A 23971-nucleotide genomic window follows, 5' to 3' on the forward strand; every position below is an offset into this window, starting at 1 on the left:
AAGATCCAGTTTGATTTTGTTTTTGAGATTTTTATAACATCATTAGTCACAAGAAATTATATCCAACCTACTTGTTCAACAGACCACATCGGTCTCGCAAGTACTTCATCCAACGTTCGGTCTTATGTTAAGCATCGATGTTCGATTGAAGATAAGCCACCCTTTAAACTATTATTTAAAAGAAGCCTTTCGGTGTTTCTTTACAAACACTCGATGTATTTTCTCGGGGAACCACGCAAGCACTTCAAGTCTCTCTTGACTTTGAAGGAAGAGATTCTTGCCCGAAATCATCTGCTTTATGTCTTCTAACAGACATCACTCACATCTAAAACACATTTTGCTTTATTTCTTTATTTTTCACACACTCCTACACGAAAATACTTTGTGATTTTCCACAATTCTGATTGATGGCTCGTTTAAAGTTTATTTTTGGTGCGGCATTGGTTATTTTAACATTTGGAGCAAAAGGGAATTTGAAACGACGATAAGTGGATAAGATTTTGGGCGCGTGAATTTGAACGGTTCCTAAACCCACTCTTGATGACGTTTATCTAGGGAAACCAAGCTGTCACATCGCGCTTTTTCAGGCGACGTTTCAGTGATCGTATCATCATCACGAAGATTCTTTCTCTCTCCTGGCAACGGTATATAAAGGGTTTCTTGCACAAATTGTCCCTTTTTACCTTCTTCAAATTCTCTTAAATACACAAGGCAATCTGCAACTGTTCATCTTCTTCCTTACATCAACAATGGCGGATTCATCATCTGTTCAAGATCAGACTGCTTCATCATCATTGCTTGTGATCAAACCCAATCAGAACCTGATCATTCAACTTAACCCCTTTCTGTATGATTCGTACATGCTCCAAGTTGTCGAGTGTCTCAAGTACTCTCCTCTGGTTATCGCACTAACGCAGGTGGAATCTGTTCCAATGTTTCTACTATCGCAAGTCTACTCTACTGCATCCTATGACAAGAACAAGGAGAGGATCTACTTTCAAGTCTTCACACACAAGACATCCATTTCAAAAGGGCGATTCTGTTCTCTGTTACAGCTGGCCGTCGATTCCTCTGTTATCTCTCCAGATTTTGTCACCACCAACCAACTGTTTACAATGCTCTATGAGATGGGGTACACTGATGTTCTTACCACAGTGAAGAAGATTAAGAAATCGTGTTTGCCGCCACAATGGAATGGGTTGCTTACTCTTCTCAACAAGGGTTTAGCGAAGAGGGTTGCTGGGTCCGATGGTACCAGTAAGGGTTTTCAAACCATTCTCTATGGTCTCTACAATGGACTTAACCTCGATTACGGGTCGATTATTTGGTCGCAATTGGTGCAGAGTCTCAACACTTCGACGCGACATTCTGAGATTTCTTGTGGTCGTTTCTGGACCATCGTCACACGAAGGGCTATTGACTCTTTGCAGATTCCTGTCATGAAAGATGCATTGGTCTCCTCTGTGGCTACTTTTTATACGAAGAAGATCATCTTCTCCGATGCCACCAAGTTCTCTCACAATGGTTCCATACCTGAGACGATGTACAGGTGTGTGTCAGCCGAAAGTAAGGTGATGGCTGACTACCGAAAGCTTCCTTCCAAAGGACCAAGAGAACTGACTCCAGAACAATAAGCTGCTATAGACGGTGTGGAGAAGCCTGCCAAGCGAGGGAAAAGGGCGGATACCAAAAAGGCTGACAAGGCTGAAAAGGCAGATACTAAGAAAGTGGCAACCGAGGGTCCTTCATCTAAACCTGCCAAGTCTAAAAAGTGAAAGGCTGAAAAGGGTGATTCTTCGGCTCCAAAGAAGGTTAAAAAGATGGCAAAGAAATCAAAGAATACTTCTCCTTCAAGCTCGGACACTGCTGAGGAGCGATCGGCAGATGAGGAAGAGGAAGTTCAGCATCCTGTTTCACCAAGAGGTAATACACCTCCTCGTTCTCCAACTCCAATTCCTCAATCTCCACCGAACACTACTGTTACAGTTTTCGGTTGCTCCCATACCACCCCCTACTACATTTCAAACAACAACTTCTATTCCACCCCCACCACCAGTTAGTACCATACCAATCTCTACAATTCCTTTACCCCCTCCTATCTTTTCACAAGCAACTACCACAACTACTCCTACCACCAGAACAACCGAACCTCCAGTAAACGTCAACGTATCTGATACGGGGGCTAATACTGACACCGAACCTCCTGTTACTTCCAAACCTCTTTCATCCTCACCCTCATCAGATTCAGGTGATACTCTCGATGGTGATAATGTTGAGTTTGACTCGACTTATTACAGTCCCTATCGACTTCCGACAGAAGAAGATGAAGAGGCTCCTGTCTCGCGACAACAATTGCAGAGTATTGATGAAAAGCTTGATCAATTGCTTGCCTCTACCAAGACATACAATGATATTGTACTCAAGGCTTTTCTGGACACCGCTTTAGAGCAGTATATAGGAGCCATTGACAAATCCACACAGGCGGTTGAAGCATCCACTTCTTCTTGCAAGAAGGCCACTACTAAAGTTGCAGAACTTGTTCACAGTTCTCAGATTTTTCTCGAATCCCTCAAAGGTCATGCTGATTCAAATGCAGCTAAAGTGAACGCTTCCGTTGACTCCTTATCAAAGTCGCTTCAAGAGGAGCAAGCTAAATTTGAGAATGTTCGTTCTTCCATTCAAGATGAGAACACTTCTCTTCTTAGCTCTGTGCATTCTCGGCTTGAAACACTCCAGGCTGACTTAGCAAAGGAGAGTGCCTTAAAGGAGGAACTTGCATGCTAAGCCTCTACTATTGAAGTTCAGAAAGTTCAATTGGCTCAAGCTGAAAGGGAGATTTCGTTGTTGAAGACTGAGCGAGCTGTATTCCGGAGTTGTGCTGGTGATGTAAAGAATATGCTAACCAATCTTCTTAGTGCTCATGATCCGATACTTACACTGACCATCAGGAATCATCTAACTTCCAAGCTTCTTCCTGCCCTTGCACTTTTACATGAAATGAAGGGTGTTTCGGAGAGATTCGTACCTCCAAAACAAGGGGGAGAAGGTGTTCAAACTACTCAACCGAAGGTTACTGTCAAAACTGAACCCAAGGGTAATGAAGCTTCGGGTTCTGGTAATCAAGATAAGAAAAAGGGACATGCTGATGATAGTGAAGAATAAGAAGAAACAATTGCCGAAGCCCTGAAACGAAAGAAAAGGGATAAGGAATTGGATGAAACCCTTCGTGTTGCAAAGGAAGCTGAAGAGAGGGAGCGAAAGAACAAGGAAGAGCAAGATGCCTTAAATTGCAAAAAGGCCTTGTTTCCTCTTTGGACTAGGGAAACGCTCATCAAAGAAGCAATAGAGTTTCCAAGCATGTTATGGCTGGAACCTGTAGCCTCTTTTGATTGTGTGAATTCGAGGGACTCACAGTTTGATATGCCTATAACCCGAAAGGCATTTACTTTTCATTGCTTTGATTCGACTGTTCAAGTTCCCTCACCTCACCCTAAAGTTGATCGTGAACTTATCGATTTTTATCTCAAGTTCGGTCAGCCTCAGTACCTGACATGGAGTGCTCAGAAGATTATCACTGTCAAGGTGCTGAAACCTTCGCCTGCAGGGAAGTTTATCAATGTTAGTTTCAAAATAACCCGATGTTCAGCAAACTCAGTTTCGGTTATATCCCTGGCAGATCTTCCAAACTTGAATCCTCATGATTGGATCTTGTTGTTCAACATATTTCTCACTAATGCGAAGGAGTATGAGCCGATCCTAGATCATTTGAAGAGGATGTTGGTTTCTTATGTTAATGAAGTTGCTGCAATGGACCAACATATTGCTAAAGTTTTAAAGAAGAAACCAACCGTAAAGCCAACTGCAAAACCTGGAGATGTGAACAAGATGAAGATGGGGAAAATTGATTCTAAACATCTCACAGTGATGTTCACAAGAGGCGAAGCTAACAGATTTCTTTTCGCTCTTGTTGATAAGCATCTGTTCTCAACGGACTGCTTGGAGCACATAACTAATATCATCCATCGGTGCAAGCAGAACTCTGAGGCAGACAAGAAGAACTTCACGGACATGCTTCGGTGGTATATCACTTTTCGTCATACTCTTTTGGCCATTATACCGAAGGTGTTCAAGACTGTCAAGAAGTCTTCTATAGCTCAACCGAACTGAGCTTTCGGCTCCATTGACGCAAATGAGGAGATTGTTGGGTATTTTATGTTGCGTCATGGGCTTAGTATTGTATATCCGGATTGGGCCTGTCCATCCGTGATTATTATGTAGGGTTTAGCTATAAATAGTGCATGCATGTATGCCTTAGATACGGTCGTGAATATAGTTATTATTGCTTTGTAACCCTAAACACCTCTACAGTCAAAGTTCTTAATCGAGCTCTTCTGAGGTGTTAAAGTTTAATCATTCGACATCAGTTAAACCATTTCTGTGTTCTTCATTACATTATTTATTGTTTATCTGCTTAGAATCTATCGATCCTACCAGAACTTTGTTCTATCATTATTAATTTCTTTTAGTTAATTTTTTTAATTCATTTTTATTGGATTAATCATTTCTATAGACAACACCACCATCATCCTAATATATATATAAAAACAAATCTTCTATCTCATCACTATCAGACATAAACCTGGTAAAGAATCACATGTTGAGTTATAAAAAAATTAAATTGCTAGAAAGAATAACAACGTAACATCAACTTGAAAAAAAAAATAAACTAAAAACAATTTAATTGACATTCTATTTGGACTTTTAAATGATTATTGTGTAATTTTGATTTTGTATGCCAATTTGTATGTTCTTATAATTATTCAACAACTTCTTCCATCACATTATAGAACAACAGGGTAATATTGTTATTTTTCATCATTCAACACAGTAAATTAGATGTATAATCAAACAACATGGTTTCTTTCCCAGTTAGAAACTTTCTCATACATCACTTTCTCAGCACTTTCCCGTACAAAAACTATCAAACGAGACCTTAGTTTAAGAATACGGACGTTTAACTTTTAATTTAAACAAAAAACTCCAAATGAGCCTTTAAATTTAATTCTGGTCAGTAAGAGGTCATAACTGACTCGTGACTCGGCCCAAGTCAGAGCGTTTGATACAACAATTTTAGCATCTTACTCGTCCTTATCCATATGACTGAGTCATCTCAAAAACATCAATGACCGGAAACATAGACACATTTGTCCGTTATCTAATCTCATTTTCTCCTTCACTCAGCCAAACGACGTACCGGTCAAAGCTAACACATCAGAGCCTCCTCTCCTCCCATTGAGTCGACCCTCCATCGACTCCTCCATTCAGGTTTCCCTCAATCCTTGTTTGCGTGTGTCTAATTAAATTTTTAATCTATTTGTTCACCAGTTTCCTCAATCCATGCATGGTAAATAATCAAGGATGAATTACCTCAATCTATTTGTTCATCTGGATTTTAAATATGTTTGTTTTTCGTTGACATATTATGTTAATTGATATTAGATCACTCCATTTTTCCTACCAACTCTTTGGTTAATTATATAGGATTTGATGATTAACTATGTTTCTTCTCTAGGTTATGGAATTGGATGCTCATGCTACGAAGGAAGCAAAAAATTTGTATCTGGAAGGTAAACTTGAGATAAAGTGATTGGTGTGTTGAATAAAATGGCCTCTGAGCAAGGAAAAATAAGGGTAATCGACTCATTGGTATGGATTTTTAGATTTGTTTTACGTAGACATATGACTTGGCAAGTTTATTGAAATTTTTCACTAAACTTGTTTGTATCTTGAATTTGGTTATTGTTTAATGAAATTGTAGAAAATGCTCTGTGAACTCTTTCAAGTGTATTAACGGTTTGCTTTGAACCAAATTTATAAAAATCATCTTTTAATGGCTGACAAAGTGTTTGATGTTAAGTATTCTTACACTATGTGAAAATCATCTCATACATATGAGCACTATGGCCCTTTGAGAAATGGAGACTACTAAAATGCCCAAATTAAGTGGGATTGTAACGCCCCGTTTCCGCTTTATGATTGCAAAATAAGGTTAATAAATAATAGCGAGTAATTATATAATTAAATACTATTATTAATAAGATTTTACAATTGATTAAATAAATAAAAGAGATTATATAGATGTAAAGAGGTTAAATAATAATAATAATAATAATAATAATAATAATAATAATAATTTAAACAAATCAAATTTATTAATTGTTAGGTTTATAAATAGAGGGGGTATTGTGCCATTTTGGAAAATTGTATTTTAAAGGAGTAATTAAATGTGGGTAGGAATTGATCGCATGCCCAAACATCAGGGACCATTTATGGCAAGTTCTGCAATCTGTCTCCTTCTTCTTTGGTGCAGCGATGCTGTGTCTTTTCCCGTTTTGGTTGCTTCAAAAGTCGAATCTTCAAAAAGCTAATGTTCCTAACCCTGTAAACGTCTCCTCCATTGACTTATAACCGGTCGTCTCCTATTCCTAGCTTAGAAAATCCCGTGAGTGAAAGAGAGTGTAAGGGTTGTGACGTCTAGGGTTTTCGGGAAGGTGGTATTTCGGCTGTGCAACTCGACCAAGCCACCTCTGTGGTACGAATCTGTCTTCACTCCGTCCCTAATAGTCTTATGAGTCTGCGTCGGTGCTGTGGAGGTCGGAACAGCCTCCGACAGCTCCCCCTCCACCGGAAAAACGCATCTTGTGGGTTTTCGCCTTTTCGGTTTGTAGAAGCCTTGTTGTCGGTTTTAGTGGTTCTAAACCCTCTCAATATCTTGCTAATGATAATTTCTAAGTCCCTTAACACTTCAGATCACATGTAAGCTGCTAGAACCAAAGAAATAACATCAAAAATGCATGTGAACTCCCAATACCGAACATATTACGGGTTTTTCTGTTTTTGAAACCTTGTTGTCGAGTTAGTGGGTTTTAAATCTTTTTAGTTGTCTCAAATGATGTCTTTTATGTTCTTTAACACTTAAGATCACGTGTGTTTAGTTAGAATCAAGAATATAACCTCTTACACCTGAAAAACTTCATATACACACATATTTTGGGATATATTTTCGAATAAATGAGTTTGATCCTTATCTTGTTTAAGGTTACTATAACTATTATTTGGATCCCTTAACTCATTTGGTTTTATGTTTATTCTTAGAACTAAGAAAACAACATCTTTATACTCAGATTTTTGTCCGGAAAACTCACAAACCGAAGAGCTATAGTTTTTGAATGTTTTTGGTACACGAAATCTTATTTTGAATTAAGTTTTGTGGTTAAAACCACTACAAAGATCTAACCCTTTGCAGACGACACCTATCCAGACGACATTTGTCGTCGGCAAAAGTCGATCTATAGAGACGACATGTCGTCTGGACAGAGTTTTCAAACACTGACCATATGTCGTTGACCAGGAAAAGCTATACAGACGACAAGTCGTCTGCATAGGCTCGGCGGGAAGGGGCAAAATATTGGCGGTATATCGAATTTCTATACCGACGACATGTCGTCGGGAGGAGGAATTAAAAAAATATTTTCGATTTATTTTAATTCTTTGTCGCAGAAAAGCAATTCGATGTCGTTTTGGTCAACCTATGCAGACGACATGTCGTCGCTATAGGGTGCTTAAAATTTAATTTCGATTTATTTTTTATCCGTCTTGCAGAAATGGAATACGATGTCGTTTTGATCAACCTATACAGACGACATGTCGTCTGGAAAAGGTGGGAACAATCCGCGTGAAAATCATTTTTTATTTTATTTTATTTTTTGAACGACGAGAAGTGGAACGATGCCATTTTCGTTTACTTATAGAGACGACATGTTGTCTCTATAGGGTCATTGATTTCTTCTTAATTAGTAAGAGCTTGAGTTTTTATTCTGATTTTGGGGGATTTGTTTCCGGTTTTGGAGCCCTAAAACACTACAAGAACGGTAAACACCGCCAGAGAAAACGATTTCCGGTGATATACCTATCTTCACCACCGATTTTAAGGTTGATTTTTTGATTTTTTTTCCCTGCCTAAGGAAACGTGAATGCAGTGCAGTTCATTTTTTTTCTTGTTCCTTCAATACACCATGATATATATATACTTTCTTAGATTTTTTTTGGTTAATTGCTTATATATATATATATATATATATATATATATATATATATATATATATATATATATATATATATATATATATATATATATATATGCATTGTGTACATGTATGATCAGCGTGTAGTACTTGTCAATCAGATATCTTTTTCTTTGCTGATATAATCTGTCACACCCCCAAACCGGAACGGCGGAAACATTCAGGGGCGGAGGACTTTAGGTAAGTATCACAACACATGCAATATAGTAATCAAAGTACAAACAACCATTGCATTAATAAGTATAAGTTTTACATAAGTGTTTAAACATTACATATTCAAACACCAAAGTAGGTACAGTAGAAGACAAGAGTCGCGGTACGGTACTAGGTAGTCTTCTCAAAAGCTTCGGGAGTGTACCTGTCTACTGGATTCCTGAGAATACAAGTTATTTGGAAAGAGTAAATCAGCATTTAAGCTGGTGAGTTCATAAGTATTTTAGTTATGTTAAGTATACCCTAAGTTCTTTGGATAAGTTTACTGGTTTCTCCAGGAAATCCTATATTTCCTGAGGTGCTAGATTGATAACCTCAATAGTTTCCCTCTATAATTACTTAGTTTATACTGATTATATATAACACAATATCGAATGGACAGTCAACTGGGTGTATCTGCCCTAAGCCTACAACCAAACAAGGAACATGAAGTAAGGCGGAAGTCACACATTTCACTGTCAATCGGACATTACTTATGTATAACTCTGATGTAATAACTAAGGAATTATAGAATTAACCACTAAAGGTCTTTTATGTTATACTAGTTTACCGAGATTGAATGACTAAGTTCTATTTGATAAGTGGTTTAATCTCATAAACCGTTTCCTTTGTATAAGTATTCTTAGTTATATATGTTCTATAGTAAAAACCTTAGTATTAATCCTGGAAAATATTGTATTATCCAAAATACTGTCTTGTGGTTTTAAATGTTCAAAACCAGAAGTACAATACTTGATTTCATGATACGTAGCTTTTACTGTAAGTAAAAACTATAGAAGGTATATTTGATCGGGATGTAATTATCTTTTCTTACTGTTATAAGAGAAGAATATTACTTTGTAATTCACTTGTTGTTTTATCCATGTGAGTTCTATTAACCATACTAATATGACTGACATGCATGCGGCGACGTTCTTCAGGCGTCGGAATGGTATGATATTTGACACCCTAGGCCTGCCGGCCAAGCTATAGCGAACAGTAGAGGTGCGGGATTGTCAGTCCCATATAGATCTATACCCAAATTCACGCTCTCCTTACAAGAGATTCTGGTCAATAGGTCAGGACTTAAAAGTCGTACTTAGATAAGTACACCGTGAAGGGTTTCACAAATTTATTGTTTCAACGAGATTTACGATGTATTATTATTACCCTGTGATTGCTAACTCTGGTACTTTGTATCGTACCCTTGGTTAATGCAAACCCGGTATGATGTATTATTACCTCGTGTTTGCTAACTTTGGTACTCTGTATAGTACCTTCGCTAATGCAAACCCGGTAGGATGTATTATTACCTTGTGTTTGCTAACTCTGGTACTCTGTATAGTACCTTCGCTTTTGCTAACTCTGGTACTCTGTATAGTACCTTCGCTAATGCAAACCCGGTAGGATGTATTATTACCTCGTGTTTGCTAACTCTGGTACTCTGTATAGTACCTTCGCTAATGCAAACCCGGTAGGATGTATTATTACCTCGTGTTTTCTAACTCTGGTACTCTGTATAGTACCTTCGCTAATGCAAACCCGGTAGGATGTATTATTACCTCGTGTTTGCTAACTATGGTACTCTGTATAGTACCTTTGCTAATGCAAACCCGGTATGATGTATCTTTACTTCTTTAATATGTTGTTCGTATATTAAAGGTATTATACATATTTTGGTATAGTTGAATGAATTTTGGTAATTTCCTTGGAAAGTATACAGTCGTGAATCATACTTGTATATTTAGTTTTGGATCATAAATTATACCTATTATAATTTATATGTTCTATCTGATTAGCATGATATTTCATGGATGAACACCTTTGCTCAGCCCGATACAAAGGTAATGATACCAAAAGGAGTAACCTTTTATACTCATATATGTATAATATATATATAATTAAGAAGAGAACGACCTTCGGACAAATAACACCACCTTAACTCCACATCCAAACAAGGAAAAGGAAACAAGGTAATTCATTAGTCCTAAGCCCTTCAAATCTTATTTATATACTTATACATATATAAACATGATTTTGGTGATTATAATTTGAAATAGTGTATAAAACATTTTTCAAAGAATTAAACGGAGTTTACATGACTTTAAAGATTTAACATGGCTTTAAGTCATTTTGGATGTATTTGGTAAGTCTTAAAAGCATACGAAAACTCTTTGTGTGATTAATATCACCTACAGATATTAACACAATTTAATATTGTGTTAAACTTGTATCCCCCCTAAAAAGCATATAAAACCATTTAAAAAGGTATATTATAGGGGTATGAACTCACTTTGTTAAGCGGTGATTCGGGCAGCGTTTTGTTTCCCGGAAAGAGTTTATTTGACGAGAAACCGGCTCAAACCGGGCAGAGTTTCGACTGGAGAGAGGATAACTTCCCGAGAATTCCGGGGCTCCGGGGCTTGCTTCAGGCTTTAGACATGATACCGGGGCCTTGGGGGGTCGTGAGAAAGTTTACGGGGGTGGAAAATGTGAAAAAGGGTGAAAAATGGGGTGAAAAGGGAAAATATTTCGTTAGCCCTCGCATGCCTTATATAGGCCGAAGCCTCGGATCCGAGGCTATGCGAGGCTGACGCGTGTCGGACAAATGGTAAGGGAAGGAGCTTCTTCGGACAGGTGGCTCGCAGATGGCTGCTTCGGACTGGACCGGACTTCGGTCCAATAGGAGAAGGGTACGCAGGTCCGAGGGGCATTCGCGGTGTGTCTCATGCGAAGATGTCTGAATGTGAGTGGACCGCGGACTTGGTCGAATCAGAAGGTGCCACGCGAGGGTTCGGTCCAATCAGCAGTCGACACGTGAACGCCCTCATGCGATGATGACGTGTCTGAAGGTCATGCATGCGAAATTTTCCGGTTTTATATTTTTCTTGATTTTTGGGCCAAAAACTTGCAAAAATCATAAATTTCGCATAAGAGCTCCGTTTTTGGTGTTCTTTATATGAACGCGTAGGTAAAATCATACTCTACGACTTTCGTTTAGACATCGTCGGCTGGTTTTGAATTAATTTTTAATATTATTATTTTTAACAGACCGGGACAGGAAATCCGTTAAAAATTCATAACTTCTTCATCCGACGTTCGTTTTCGTCTGTCTTTTTACTGTTGTGCTACTTTTGACGAGACCTTCGATTCTCGTTTAAGTTGCGTCGGCTAAATATCGATCGATTTATATTTCGAATTTTTAGCTGTCTACTGCTAAACCGAAACTTAGAAAAATCATAACTTCCTCATAGGAAGTCAGATTTTGACGTTCTTTTTATGAACATTATCGGTTTAACATCTTCTACAACTTTCATTTAGATTGTTAAGGCTAAAAAGCCTTTTTATCGAAAATTCACTTTTTATACTGAACAGTGTTTTGCCGGTTTTGACGCGGATTTTCGATTGGTCATAACTTCTTCATTATAAATCGGATCTCAGTGTTCTTTATGTTTTTGGAAACCTTGTTACAAACTCTACCACTTGGTTCATCCCAATTACGATTATTGACTAATTTATTTTTGACCAAAATTTGACTGGTGTCACATAATCCTTATTCCTCTCTATTTATAGTCTTGTTAATCTGTTCTTTTGTCTATGATATGAATCGATCCATTTTACTATATTTTGTTTGAAGAAAAGCTGGTTTATTTAGCTGATAGGTATCTATGGTTTTGTTTTCAGGACTCATTCTATCATAATTTGACTCCTGTAAGAACTTACAAGGGTCCATGAGTACAACTTTGATCATCCTGGCAAGTTTTGTTACTTTAACTTGCTATTTTCTTGATAATTTTTGTTTGTTTCTAATCTGGTTTGTTTTCTTGTTTCTTATTGTACTTTTCCAGATGCTTTTGATAATGAGAAGTTACTCTCAGTTGTGGAGATGTTGAAGCAGTGGAAAGCGGTGGATATTCCAAAATATGACTTCATAAGTTACAAGAACAACATCTCTCGAAGGGTTAGTTAATTCATTTAACATACACATTTCAAAATGTCATTTTTGTAGCTTTTTGAGCATTTGATTGTATCTTTTATTGAACGTATGGCAGGTGAATCCTTCAGATGTGATAATTTTGGAAGGCATACTGATTTTTCATGATCCTCGTGTACGTGATTTGATGAACATGAAGATCTTTGTTGATACAGGTTCTATATATATAACATCAGCCCAATGATCAATTCTTTAATGGATTTATCTTTTTTTTTACTTAATTGTTATTTTCAGTGCAGATGCTGATGTACGCCTGGCAAGGAGAATTAGGCGTAACACACGTGACAACCCGAAATTTCTATCTTGTACAATTATTCAATTCAATCAAAGTCAGACTCGTTTATGCTATCATTTAGCATTGTTTAGAGTCTGTTTGAGTGTTTTCTACCTTGATTAGTTGCTTCATTGCTTTAACTAGTGAAGGAACCATGTTTTCATTCCATGAATTTAATCTCTGGTTAGATCTTCATCATTCACCAAGAACACCAAGAACACCTACTAGTTCTTTGGCCGTGAACTCCATAAGAACCTCCAAAAGTGTGAGTCTTTCTTCTACCTTCCAGCTAGGCTTGATAAACACATGATTCCTAGCCTTAAAACATCATCTAATGCATGAACACAAAGAGTGTACGGCCGTACACCCTTCATATGGCCGTACACCCCTTGTTTAGTGCATATTTAGACCTTCAACTCATGTTATGTCCCAAAATAAGATCATGGACACTTAGAGGATGCTAGATAGGTCCGTGAAACACCTTCTTGGCATGGTCTTCAAGGAGTGTACGACCGTACACTCCATGGCCGTATACACATGTGGCTGTACACACATGTGGCCGTATACCACTTGGCCGTACACACACTAGTGTGGCCATAAACCCCTTTTATGCAATCCTATGTACTTGTAACACTTCAATCTAAGTGTTTCTTAGTTCCTAAGGGGCTTTCCTTACATGATTAGTTGTATAAACACTAATTATATACATATATGTGTCATTATATGCTTATTAGGATTCGTTTGTGCTCGAGTCTTCACTTGACACTTAGCATCCTACAACCGATCTTACATTCGTATCACTCACTGCAGGTGAGTTCATACCCCTTAACTTATCTTTTAAATGATTTTAAATGCTTTTATGGGGGGGGGGGGAATACAAGTAGAAACATTATATTTATTATATCAATCATATGTTATTAATAAATATCAAACAAATTGATTTCTTATACTTCAAACTGTGTTTTCAAACAAATTGCTTCAAATCGTTTTTACAAACTCTTTTTTATACCAAACTCTTTATCAAACTCTTTTAAACTTATATATTGTCAAAATCATGTCTATATAGATATAGTTATATAAGTAGGATTGAAAGGGCTTAGGACAGATAACTCGTCTTATTTCCTGTTCCTTGTTTGGTTGTGGACTTAGGGTATCGGTTGTTTGTCCGAATGTCGTTTGAATCTTAGTTATATATTATGTATATGTATATAGTGATGGGTTTTCAGCATTCTAACACTCCTATGGTGTACATGCAACCCTAGAAACCTTGGATCTATGTTTGACTAAGATACATGCAAATAATTATTTTTCCAAGGTTCTTATCCTAACTAGCATGGCATGGGGTACTTGAATCAAATAAAACTAGTAGAATTACTTACCTTGTAGTAGTAGTTGATTTCTTGGAGTTTGAGAGCCTAACACCAACAATGTGGATGCCTCAAATGAAAGTCACAAATCACCACAAACTTGGAAACTTGAGAGAATAGTCACAAACTTCTTGAAATCGGCCCTCTTAGTTTACACACATCAACTAGTGTTATTTCAAGAACCAAAGCCTCCTTTATATAGTATGGTGGATTAGGGTTACATCCATGTAAACCCTAATACCCATGTCTTTTCATTTCCATGAGATCCATGGGTTAAAGCTCCATGGAGTATCCATGGACTTTCCATGCAAGCCTAGCCCATTCCAAATAAGCATTAGCCCACACTATATAAATACAAGAGCCCATATTTAATTAGTCATACTTTTGATCTCTAAATTAATTCTAAATTAATTATAGATCAATACTAATTAAATAATATGATTTTATATTAATATATTAGAACTTATAATATATTAATAAATCATAACTTATACTATTCTCAAAAGATTATCCGTAAATTGTTCGGGTGAAGTGCAACCCAAATGGACCATGCCGGGTCGGGTCAAGTACATACCAAATATAGTTATGGACTTAGACACTATATCCAACATATAGATATAAAAGTTCTTCGTTCAGTTCAATACCTTTGGGTAGCAAAGGTGTATAAACATGTTCAGTCATACAAACAACATTACTAGTAAACTATAATAGGTATAGTTTAGGAAGTCACTACTTACTATTTCTAGAACAATGAAACACATAAGAGTCAGTTCATACATGAGTCAGTTCAAACATACTATAATGAGATACAATACATACTATAACGAGAAACAATAATCACTATAAAGAGAAACAGAGAGAAGATACACTACACTAGAACATACTATACACTAGACAGAGAGAACATACAATACACTAGAACATACTATACAAATACAAGAATACTATAACATTAATGTCAGCCACTACTTCATGGCGCGACAATATACTGCTGTGTCACGTTCTGTACCCAGAGTCTCCTGGAGGGAGAGCGTGAATTTGTGTATAGATCTATACGGGATTGACCATCCTACACCTTGTTGCTAGCTATAGTGGGACCTACAGGTCTACGGGTGACGAATGTCATATCATTTTGATGTCTCGAACATCGTGTTATACTAGTCGATCAAGTATGGTTACAATCTTATCACATTTTACATTAATTAAACAAACAGGTTTAAGGTAGTTAGTACATTGGTAGTTACTTAGATAAAACTATAGTACATCTTTATTTTCCCATTTCATTCACATTGTGATCTTCTCACATAAACGGTAATGAAAACTATATTTTGGTAATGATAGTCATACTTTGGGAAAACACTCACTTTTACAAAAGAACAAACATAAAGAACAGTTGGGTCTTGGTAGAAGACTACTTTAGTAGAAAATATAGGATTTTCTAGGAAGTTTACAAACATTTACATCAAACACTTACAAACTTTTACATCAAACATTTACAAACACTTTCTTCAAACATATACAAACAATGAAACTAAAATACTTATGAACTCACTAGCTTTAATGCTGATCTACGCTTTCAAAATAACTTGTATTCTCAGGTCACCAGTAGACAGGTACGGATGACCAGGTTTTGAGAAGATGGAGCAAGTTCAAGACTCATCTCTTATTTTGATTCTTATTTTTGGTTTCTTATAAACTATACAGAACACCACTTGTGTTAAAATTATATTATTAATGCAATGGATGATGTTGTTGCTTGTTTTACTATTATGCATTGTTGTGATACTGTACATGACGTCCTCCGCCCCCGAACGTTTCAGCCGTTCCGGTTTGGGGGTGTGACAACACAGGTGAAAAGGGAAGAGATATTGGTATGGTTCTTGATCAGGTCAGTTCAAGATCCAAAATTTATATATCTCTACATAAAAATTTATAGTTTCTTTTAGGAACTTTAAAGTGTTTATTTAACTTATATTAATGCAGTACTCAAAGTTCGTGAAGCCTGCATTTGATGACTTTATACTTCCAACAAAAAAGTATGCTGGCATCATCATACCTTGTGGAGGAGACAATCATGTAGCTATTGATTTTATTGTCCAACATATTCGGACAAAACTTGGACAACATGATCTTTGTAAAATATATCCTAATTTATATGTCATTCACTCAACTTTTCAGGTACCATTTTCTTAAAAAATATATATAATATAACCTTATTTGCATCTTTTTGTTTTCTTCATTGTTATATCTCTATATTTTTTTGTTGTGATGCAGATACGTGGCATGCGTACACTGATACGTGATGCTCAAACAACAAAACATGATTTTGTGATTTATGTAGATCGTTTGATCCGTTTGGTGACTTGTATTTTTCAGGGCTAGAAATGTCATTTTGTATGATTATTTGGGAATAACTTTACTCCATTTAATTAGGTGGTGGAGCATGGTTTGGGACATTTACCATTTACAGAAAAGCAGGTGATAACTCCAACCGGTAAGCCTTTCTTAATTCTACCATGCAACCTTGAGTTTATTCCCTAAATGTTTATTATCATTAAGTTGATGATTTGTGTAAAAAAAATGCAGGATCTGTATACACAGGTGTAGATTTTTGTAAGAGATTATGTGGTGTTTCTGTTATTAGAAGGTATTTGTCTTATCTTCAAAACCTTAATCATTTCAGATCATATTGTATTTATGAATTATGAGTTTTGGATTTTTTTTTTGTTTTTTTTTGGAAAGGGAACTTCCCTAACGAGGGTTTCCGGGCCAGCTTTCGCGCACCGACTAATCCCCCGCTGCAAACATGAGGCTTTGCCTCATGCCTTGGAGCCACTGCAGGCGAACCTCCATGGCCACAAGGGCTGAGTGGTGCTAGGATTTGAACATGGGTCAATAGGTTAGTTTTAGATTGTTTTGCAGTGGTGAGAGTATGGAAAATGCATTGAGAGCATGTTGTAAAGGTATCAAGATCGGAAAGATTCTTATTCATAGAGAAGGTGACAATGGACAACAGGTTTGTTAGAATAGACTAATAGAGAGAGTGAACCAAGGTTACTATTTAAATTTGTATAAAAATTTGAAACAACACCACATTTATTATTATTATTATTATGCAGTTAATATATGAAAACTGCCACAAGACATATGTGATAGGCACGTGTTGTTATTGGATCCTATACTAGGAACAGGTTAGCTTTGTACTTTTTTTCTCATTTGTTGGAATGTTTTGTGGTAATTGGAAGTAATTTATTGTTTTGACAGGTAATTCAGCTGTTCAGGCAATTTATTTGCTTTTAAAGAAAGGTGTACCAGAGGCCAACATCATATTCCTCAATTTGGAAGTGTTTTTGGATTTTAATGGTATGTTATGTTATGTTTATATTATTCTGCAAATATCCCTTTTGGATTTGTTTTAAATTGTATATATAACAAAACCTATGGAAAATATTAAAAAAAGGGCTATAGAGACGACATGTCGTCTGTATAGCTTTAGAAATGTAAAAACGGTTTTCCCATTCCAAACGACATGTCGTTTGTATTGATCAAATTTTCCAGACGATAAGTCGTCTCTATAGGGTCACACTTTTACCGACGGCAAGTCGTCAGTATAGGGTCCGAATAAAACTTTTTCTTATTTCCTCGAAAATCAATCCCGACGATCCTTTGCATACGACATGTCATCTGGATTGGCTATGCTATACCGACGACTCCTGTCCCGAAGACATTTTCGACTTTTACCGACAGACCTATACCGACGACTTTTTACAGACCACATGTCGTCGGTATAAGCTTTACAGACGACAAGTCGTCTGGACAGAGTCCATAATTGTCATCTGCATAGGGCTCGATCCTTGTAGTGAACACCACCCATATCATGTGTCATAAGTTTGGTTGGATGTGAGTGCTTAAAACAAATAATAAACTATGTTTAGAGTTGTGTGTGTGTTTAGTGTGTGTGTGTGTGTGTGTAAACCCAAGAATATGTTTGCATCATACATACCCTAATATATGTATAATAAGATGTATAAAAGTATGTGGTTTAATGCTTATTTAATCAATAAGAGAAGGTGTATGTGTGTACCACATGATAATACAAGAATGTTATGAAGTAAAAGTATAAATAAAGTACAATATATGTATTATCTAGAAATGATCTAAGTAGAGTTAGTGGTATGGGTGTAGGTTTCTGAGAAAGAGTTCAACCTACCCACTCTAATGTTTTGATCTTTACTTGGTGATAGTTAGTTCGCGGGTCTGATCAGTGTGAGGAGTTGAGAGTGTAGCAGTGTTTCTCCGCTTCTGCGATTCAGGTGAGTTTCTCACTATGCCACGTATCCAATTATATTACCTTTGTGTGATAGGATAAAGGTACTGCTAGAGTACGAGTATGCTAGTTATCTAGGATGATTCCTTGTTATGCATGAGTAGTATAGGATACTTGGTGTCACGGTATGCTAGACTGGTAGGGTCTTGCATGTTGATTGTATGATACTGTTATTGTTGGGTTTTGAGAAATCTAACACTCCTATGGTGTATATGCAACCCTAGAAACTTTGGATCTATGTTTTACTATGATACATGCAAATTTGATTTCCAAGGTTCATAACCTATCTAGCATAGCATGGGGAACTTTTAAACATAAATGCTAGTTGTAGTACATACCTTATGTTGTTTGGATTCCTTGAAACCCTTGTGTGCCTAGCACCTCAAGTGTGATGCCTCAAATGTCTCACACAACACCACAATACTTGGAATAACCTTGAGAGATGTTCACTAACAGCCACAAAATCGGATTGCCCTCTATCTTGTACAAGTAGTACTGATTTTGCTAGACTAGGGGTCTTTATATAGTTGTGGCACAAGTAGGGTTACACCATGTAAACCCTAATTGTCATGGCTTTCCATATTCCATGATCCATGGGTTTGTAACCTCCATGGACTATCCATGGAGTACCTTATGGGTTTTAACCCAATCCATACAAACCAATGATCATTAGCCCACTATACAAGAATAGATGATTTACACAATCAACCCCATATATTTAATTAGTCTCCTTTTGATCACTTAATTAAATCCAAATTAATTCTTTGATCAATACTAATTAAATAATATTATTAATATATTAGAACTTATAATATATTAATAAACCTTAAGTGTCCTTTCTCTTATTATGGTCTATCCAAGCATTGCAATGCCATGCAACCCAAATGGACCATGCCGGGTCGGGTCAAGTACATACCAAATATAGTTATGGACTTAGACACTATATCCAACAGTTATGTGTCATGTTTGGCTTGGGAAATATGAGTATTGGGGATTACTGATTGGATACCCTAGGGGTTTCATGTAGAAAAAGTTAGTGATAGGTGAATTTTATGCACCTATTTTGCACGTCTATTTCTATCTTTTCATTGCATTTTACTTCATAATTCTTGCATTTAGTTAATTATTTGGGCACTTGCATGTTTTATTCAGAATGTCTGGTATTTCACTATTTTTGATTAATTTTGTAGGCATTATGGAGCTTGGAGCATTGGAACTATGGAGGTGAGCTTGGAGTTTGGAGAGAAGATGGATTGGTCATGTCATGGAAGAAAACATGAAGACATAACTCGAGTCGTTGCATATCATCATAGCAAAGGACTACATTTGAAACACGGGTCGTGTTGCACCGGCACATATCGTGTTTGTCCTTTTTATCACATGTTTAAGCAACATGACTCGTGGTGAAGCTAGACCGAAGACGAAGCCAAATTTGAAGACTTATTGGAGTCTTAGAAAAAAGGCATGGCCATGCTAAAAACACATGGTCAAAAAACATGGCCATGCTAAAAACACATGGGCAAAAAGGCATGGCCTTGCTAAAAACACATGGCCTTGAGTTAGGCACATGAGCAATTATTAAAAAAAAGGAAGTCGCCATTTTTTCAAGAGGAACTGTTTCTGGATCAAGCTTTGGCGATCATCGGCGATTTTGCGAGATTTCTTGGAGCTTTTGAGAAGACCAAATCATTGCAAACATTTTTTATTTCCATTTGTGTAACGTCCGCGTTTCCTGCTAGATTAGGTCATAGTCTGTAATCGCTTGGGTCAACTATTGTAACCTTTATATGAATAAATAAGAAAGGATTATTCATATATTTACGTGCTTACGTGTTACATAGGATATTAGGTGTATTTAATAATAAAATAAATTAAATTAAAATACGCATAGAAGATAAAAGGTTTCTTAGGACAAATAACCCTAACCCAGTTGTAGTATACGTCATAAGAATTCTGGAGATATAAGGAACGTTAGAATGCGACTTCGTGCGAAGAAGTTATGCTTCTTCGAAGTTTCGCGATTAAATTGGCACGACTGTACATTTTGTAAAAAGTAGATTTTTGATAAATTACTTTTTACCCTTAGTGATCTAAATGGAAGTCGTAGTAGTCGTTAAACCGAGAGTGTGCATACAGAAAGCATCTAAATCTAACTTCGTGAGAGGAAGTTATGATTTTTCTAAGATTCGGCTTAACAGTATTCTGCTCAAAAATCAGATTTTAGATTGATCGACTTTTAGCCAAAATAATCTAAACAATAATTGAAGATCTCGTTAATAGGAGTCCAACGATAACATTTCTGTCAAAAACGGACACCGGATGAGAGAGTTATGCTTTTTATACGGGATTTAACAATCTAAGCATGTGTGAAAAATAGAAAGTCAAAATTAGCCGACAGAGTCTAAACAAAAGTTGTAGATCTCGTCGTGAACTTTTCGGGAATATAAAGAACGTCAGAAACGGAGTTTGTATGAAGAAGATATGCAATTTTGAAAATATGAAAATCGACACGTGTGTGCGCGATGCGCAGATGGTTCTCGATGCTGCCACGCCACCCCTCCCAAATCGTGCCACGTGTCAGTAGGCATGAGGAGCCACGCCACCCTGTGCACGGCGCACCACCAATGTGCACGACGTGCATCCCTAGAAACTCAACCTATAAATAACATCTCACTCATTCCTTTATTCTCACACCATCCATTCGAATTTTGCTCTAAAATTTTCGATACTTACCGCCTTTTTCCTTCATTATAACCTATGGCAAAGCCCTACGATTCCCCTGAGTACTCATACGATTAGTGACCTTCGAGTAGGACATCCTGAGTTAGTATTCTGCCTGCGTAGATCCTGGTTCTCGTCTATAGTACTCTGTAAGTGAGCTACACTTACTCTGCTTCCGTGTAATTTATAATCGTAGTTATAAGTTGTTACTAGGAACTTATGAGTAAGATTTATCAATGATTCCAAATCGTTATGCTGCTTGATCTACTTTAATGCCTAGGTTGGATTTAGTGAGGTGTTTAAAGTGAGATTTCCAAACAGTATACTTTGTATACCAAACAGACCCTACCTCTAATATGATCCTACCTAGTTATTTCTTGTTCAGGTCTAGAGGTAGGCTTTGGAATTATTGAGGAATCTAAACCCTTAGGATAATAGACTAAGACTTAGTGTTATGTACATCTAGGTATTTTGGAAAAGGTGTAAGGCGAAGCTCTGCCCGATTCACCAATCACCAGACACTTTTGTCAGGTGAGTGCGTAGTTTCTATCCAGATCATAATCTAAAATAAAAGTATTATTTACATGAGACATTAAATGTTGGCCTGTATTATCTGTGCTACATGCTATTATATAATCAGGCTAATACTATTAAATTAGAAACTTTATTGGGAATTGATTGCCTTTAGTTATAAGTCTTGCCTTAGGTTTAAGAATAAGACTTTTAAAGGACACTTAGTTGAAATTAAGTTAGATATCGATTAGGTCTCATAACTGGGATATGGTGTTTGAGATCAGAGTAGCATATTTCTCCTCTTTCTTGGATGACCAAAAATGGTGGGTCCAGACCAGACAACTGGCAGTAATGTTTGGGTCATCGACCATAGTAGATGACAACACTTGACTATTCTAGGCAGTCTAGTGAATTACGTTGCTAGCATGGACTTATAACCAATGGACGTAGATAAAATGGGATACCATATTAATCAAATCTCTGAACATTGGTTGCCTTATATGACTTACACTAGCCAAGGACACCCCTAGTTGTGCAGTCAAACAGTTGCTCAACGATTCATCAGGTTGGGTGATTCCTCCAGATAATCGTTCCTTTAGGATCTGTGAGGAACGGTTGGGTTGGGTAGTTGGTCTTAGGTCAATATTTTATATATATAAATTTGACATCATTAGTTGCAGGAATGATATTGATTATTATCATTAAATTATTATGGGCTTGAAAATCATACGTATCTCACCAGGTTTTTCCCAAACCTGACCCACTCATTTTCATGCATCACAAGTAGTGGAACCAAGGTTGCAGTAGTCTAGTTAGGATGTTGAGTGGAATAAACAAATACATTTGTAATAAGTAGTTTCAGGACCTTTTAGTATTTGCGTTGTAATGTACATTTGGATATGAACGATGACATCCTCGAGGTTTTTAATAAAATGAAATAACTTTTGTTATCTCAAAATGTTTTGGTTGACTGGGAAATTCCGTATCTCAACTTATAAAGCGTAAAGAAAAATGTTTTAATTGGTTCTGAAAAAATGTCACAGTTGGTATCAGAGCATTAGTTTAAGCGAACTAGGAATTTAGGAAAATTCTAGACTTCAAATTAGAAGCTAAGTAGGATCGGTGAGGTGTGTGATAGATTACTTTAGGATAGATGCCTTAGTTGTCGTAGACTCTAGCTCTAGCATAATATAGGAAGATACCTTAAATGCTAATAAGGTGCTAAATATATATATATATATATATATATATATATATATATATATATATATATATATATATATATATATAAAGTAGTATATCTCTATCCTAAAACTTCTCGCCTCTACGGCTATAGAATGTCATGAAAATCACTAGAAGTGGAAGAGTCGTCAATAACGAAGAAGGTCCAACACCTCAGATCATCAGAGTAGTTGTTGTTCAAATCTTGATGAATGAAGTTCGGGCAATGCTGCAAGAAATGATCGATCAACAGCGACGTGAGTTTAGGGAGCTCTTGAGTCGGGAACTAGCTAATGCTAGAGGAGGAGCGCTTGTGATCAATGAGCCGGTGGTTTTTGAACAAGTCAACAACGGATCGATTCCTTCTCATCCAGAGACAGTCCAGGAAGAAAATGATGACTCGGAAAGTCATCAAGGACCAAAGATCCAGAGAGATGATGAACCAAGAGGCTATTTCAAGTATAAGGACTTTACAAACTGAAAGTCATCATCATTTAACGGGAAGGAAGATCCTGTAGGAGTAATGGACTGGATCTCAGAAATGGAGATGATGTTTATCACATGTGGTTGCATGGGGAAGTTGTAAACCACCTTTGATGTGAGGCAGTTCAAAGGGTTAATGCTTTGTTGGCGGAACACGTTAGGGAAGATTTTGAGCGCCAACAAACCACTACAGCTGCCATGGGACGAAGTCTTGACCCATTTCAAGAGGAAGTTCTGTTCAGCTGAGAAGATGCTGGAATTGGAGAATCAATTCTTGGATTTGTCAAAGGGAAGTATGTCAGTGGACGAGTACACCAATGCTTTCACTGACAAAATAGAGTTCGACCTATGACTTGTTCCGGACGAACTAACTAAGATTGATCAGTATGTAATGGATTGTCGTGGGAGTATACTGTGCCGGTGAAGCAGGCACCTACTTTTGAGGCAGTCATCTGGGCTGCATCTGTGGAGGGTATGATGAAGGAGAGAGTTGCCGACAGGACTGAGGTCGGTGAAAAGAGGAAGGCAACAACAATAGCAGCAAGAAGAATAAGAAGAAGTTTTCCAAGTCACGCAACAAGTCTGGAAGCATCCAGGAAGGTGTGACAACCAGTTATTTCGTGTAACCAAAAAGTCAACAAACGTAAATGAAAGTCAAACAAGGGCCAAAATATTAGAAACCATTTGATTTAATAATAATTATAAATATTTAATTATGTGTTTTGTTAAAGAAAT

General features: G+C 36.9%; 1 pseudogene; it reads left to right on the forward strand.

Moving 5' to 3' along the window:
• Nucleotides 1–1820: 1820 nt before the first annotated feature.
• On the forward strand, nucleotides 1821–19526 carry LOC145106666 (uridine kinase-like protein 3; annotated as a pseudogene).
• Nucleotides 19527–23971: the final 4445 nt, after the last annotated feature.

Source organism: Lactuca virosa, chromosome 4 (assembly GCF_052849685.1).
Source record: "Lactuca virosa cultivar CGN04683 chromosome 4, Lactuca_virosa_CGN04683_v6, whole genome shotgun sequence".
In the NCBI taxonomy this organism is placed as follows: Eukaryota; Viridiplantae; Streptophyta; class Magnoliopsida; order Asterales; family Asteraceae; genus Lactuca; species Lactuca virosa.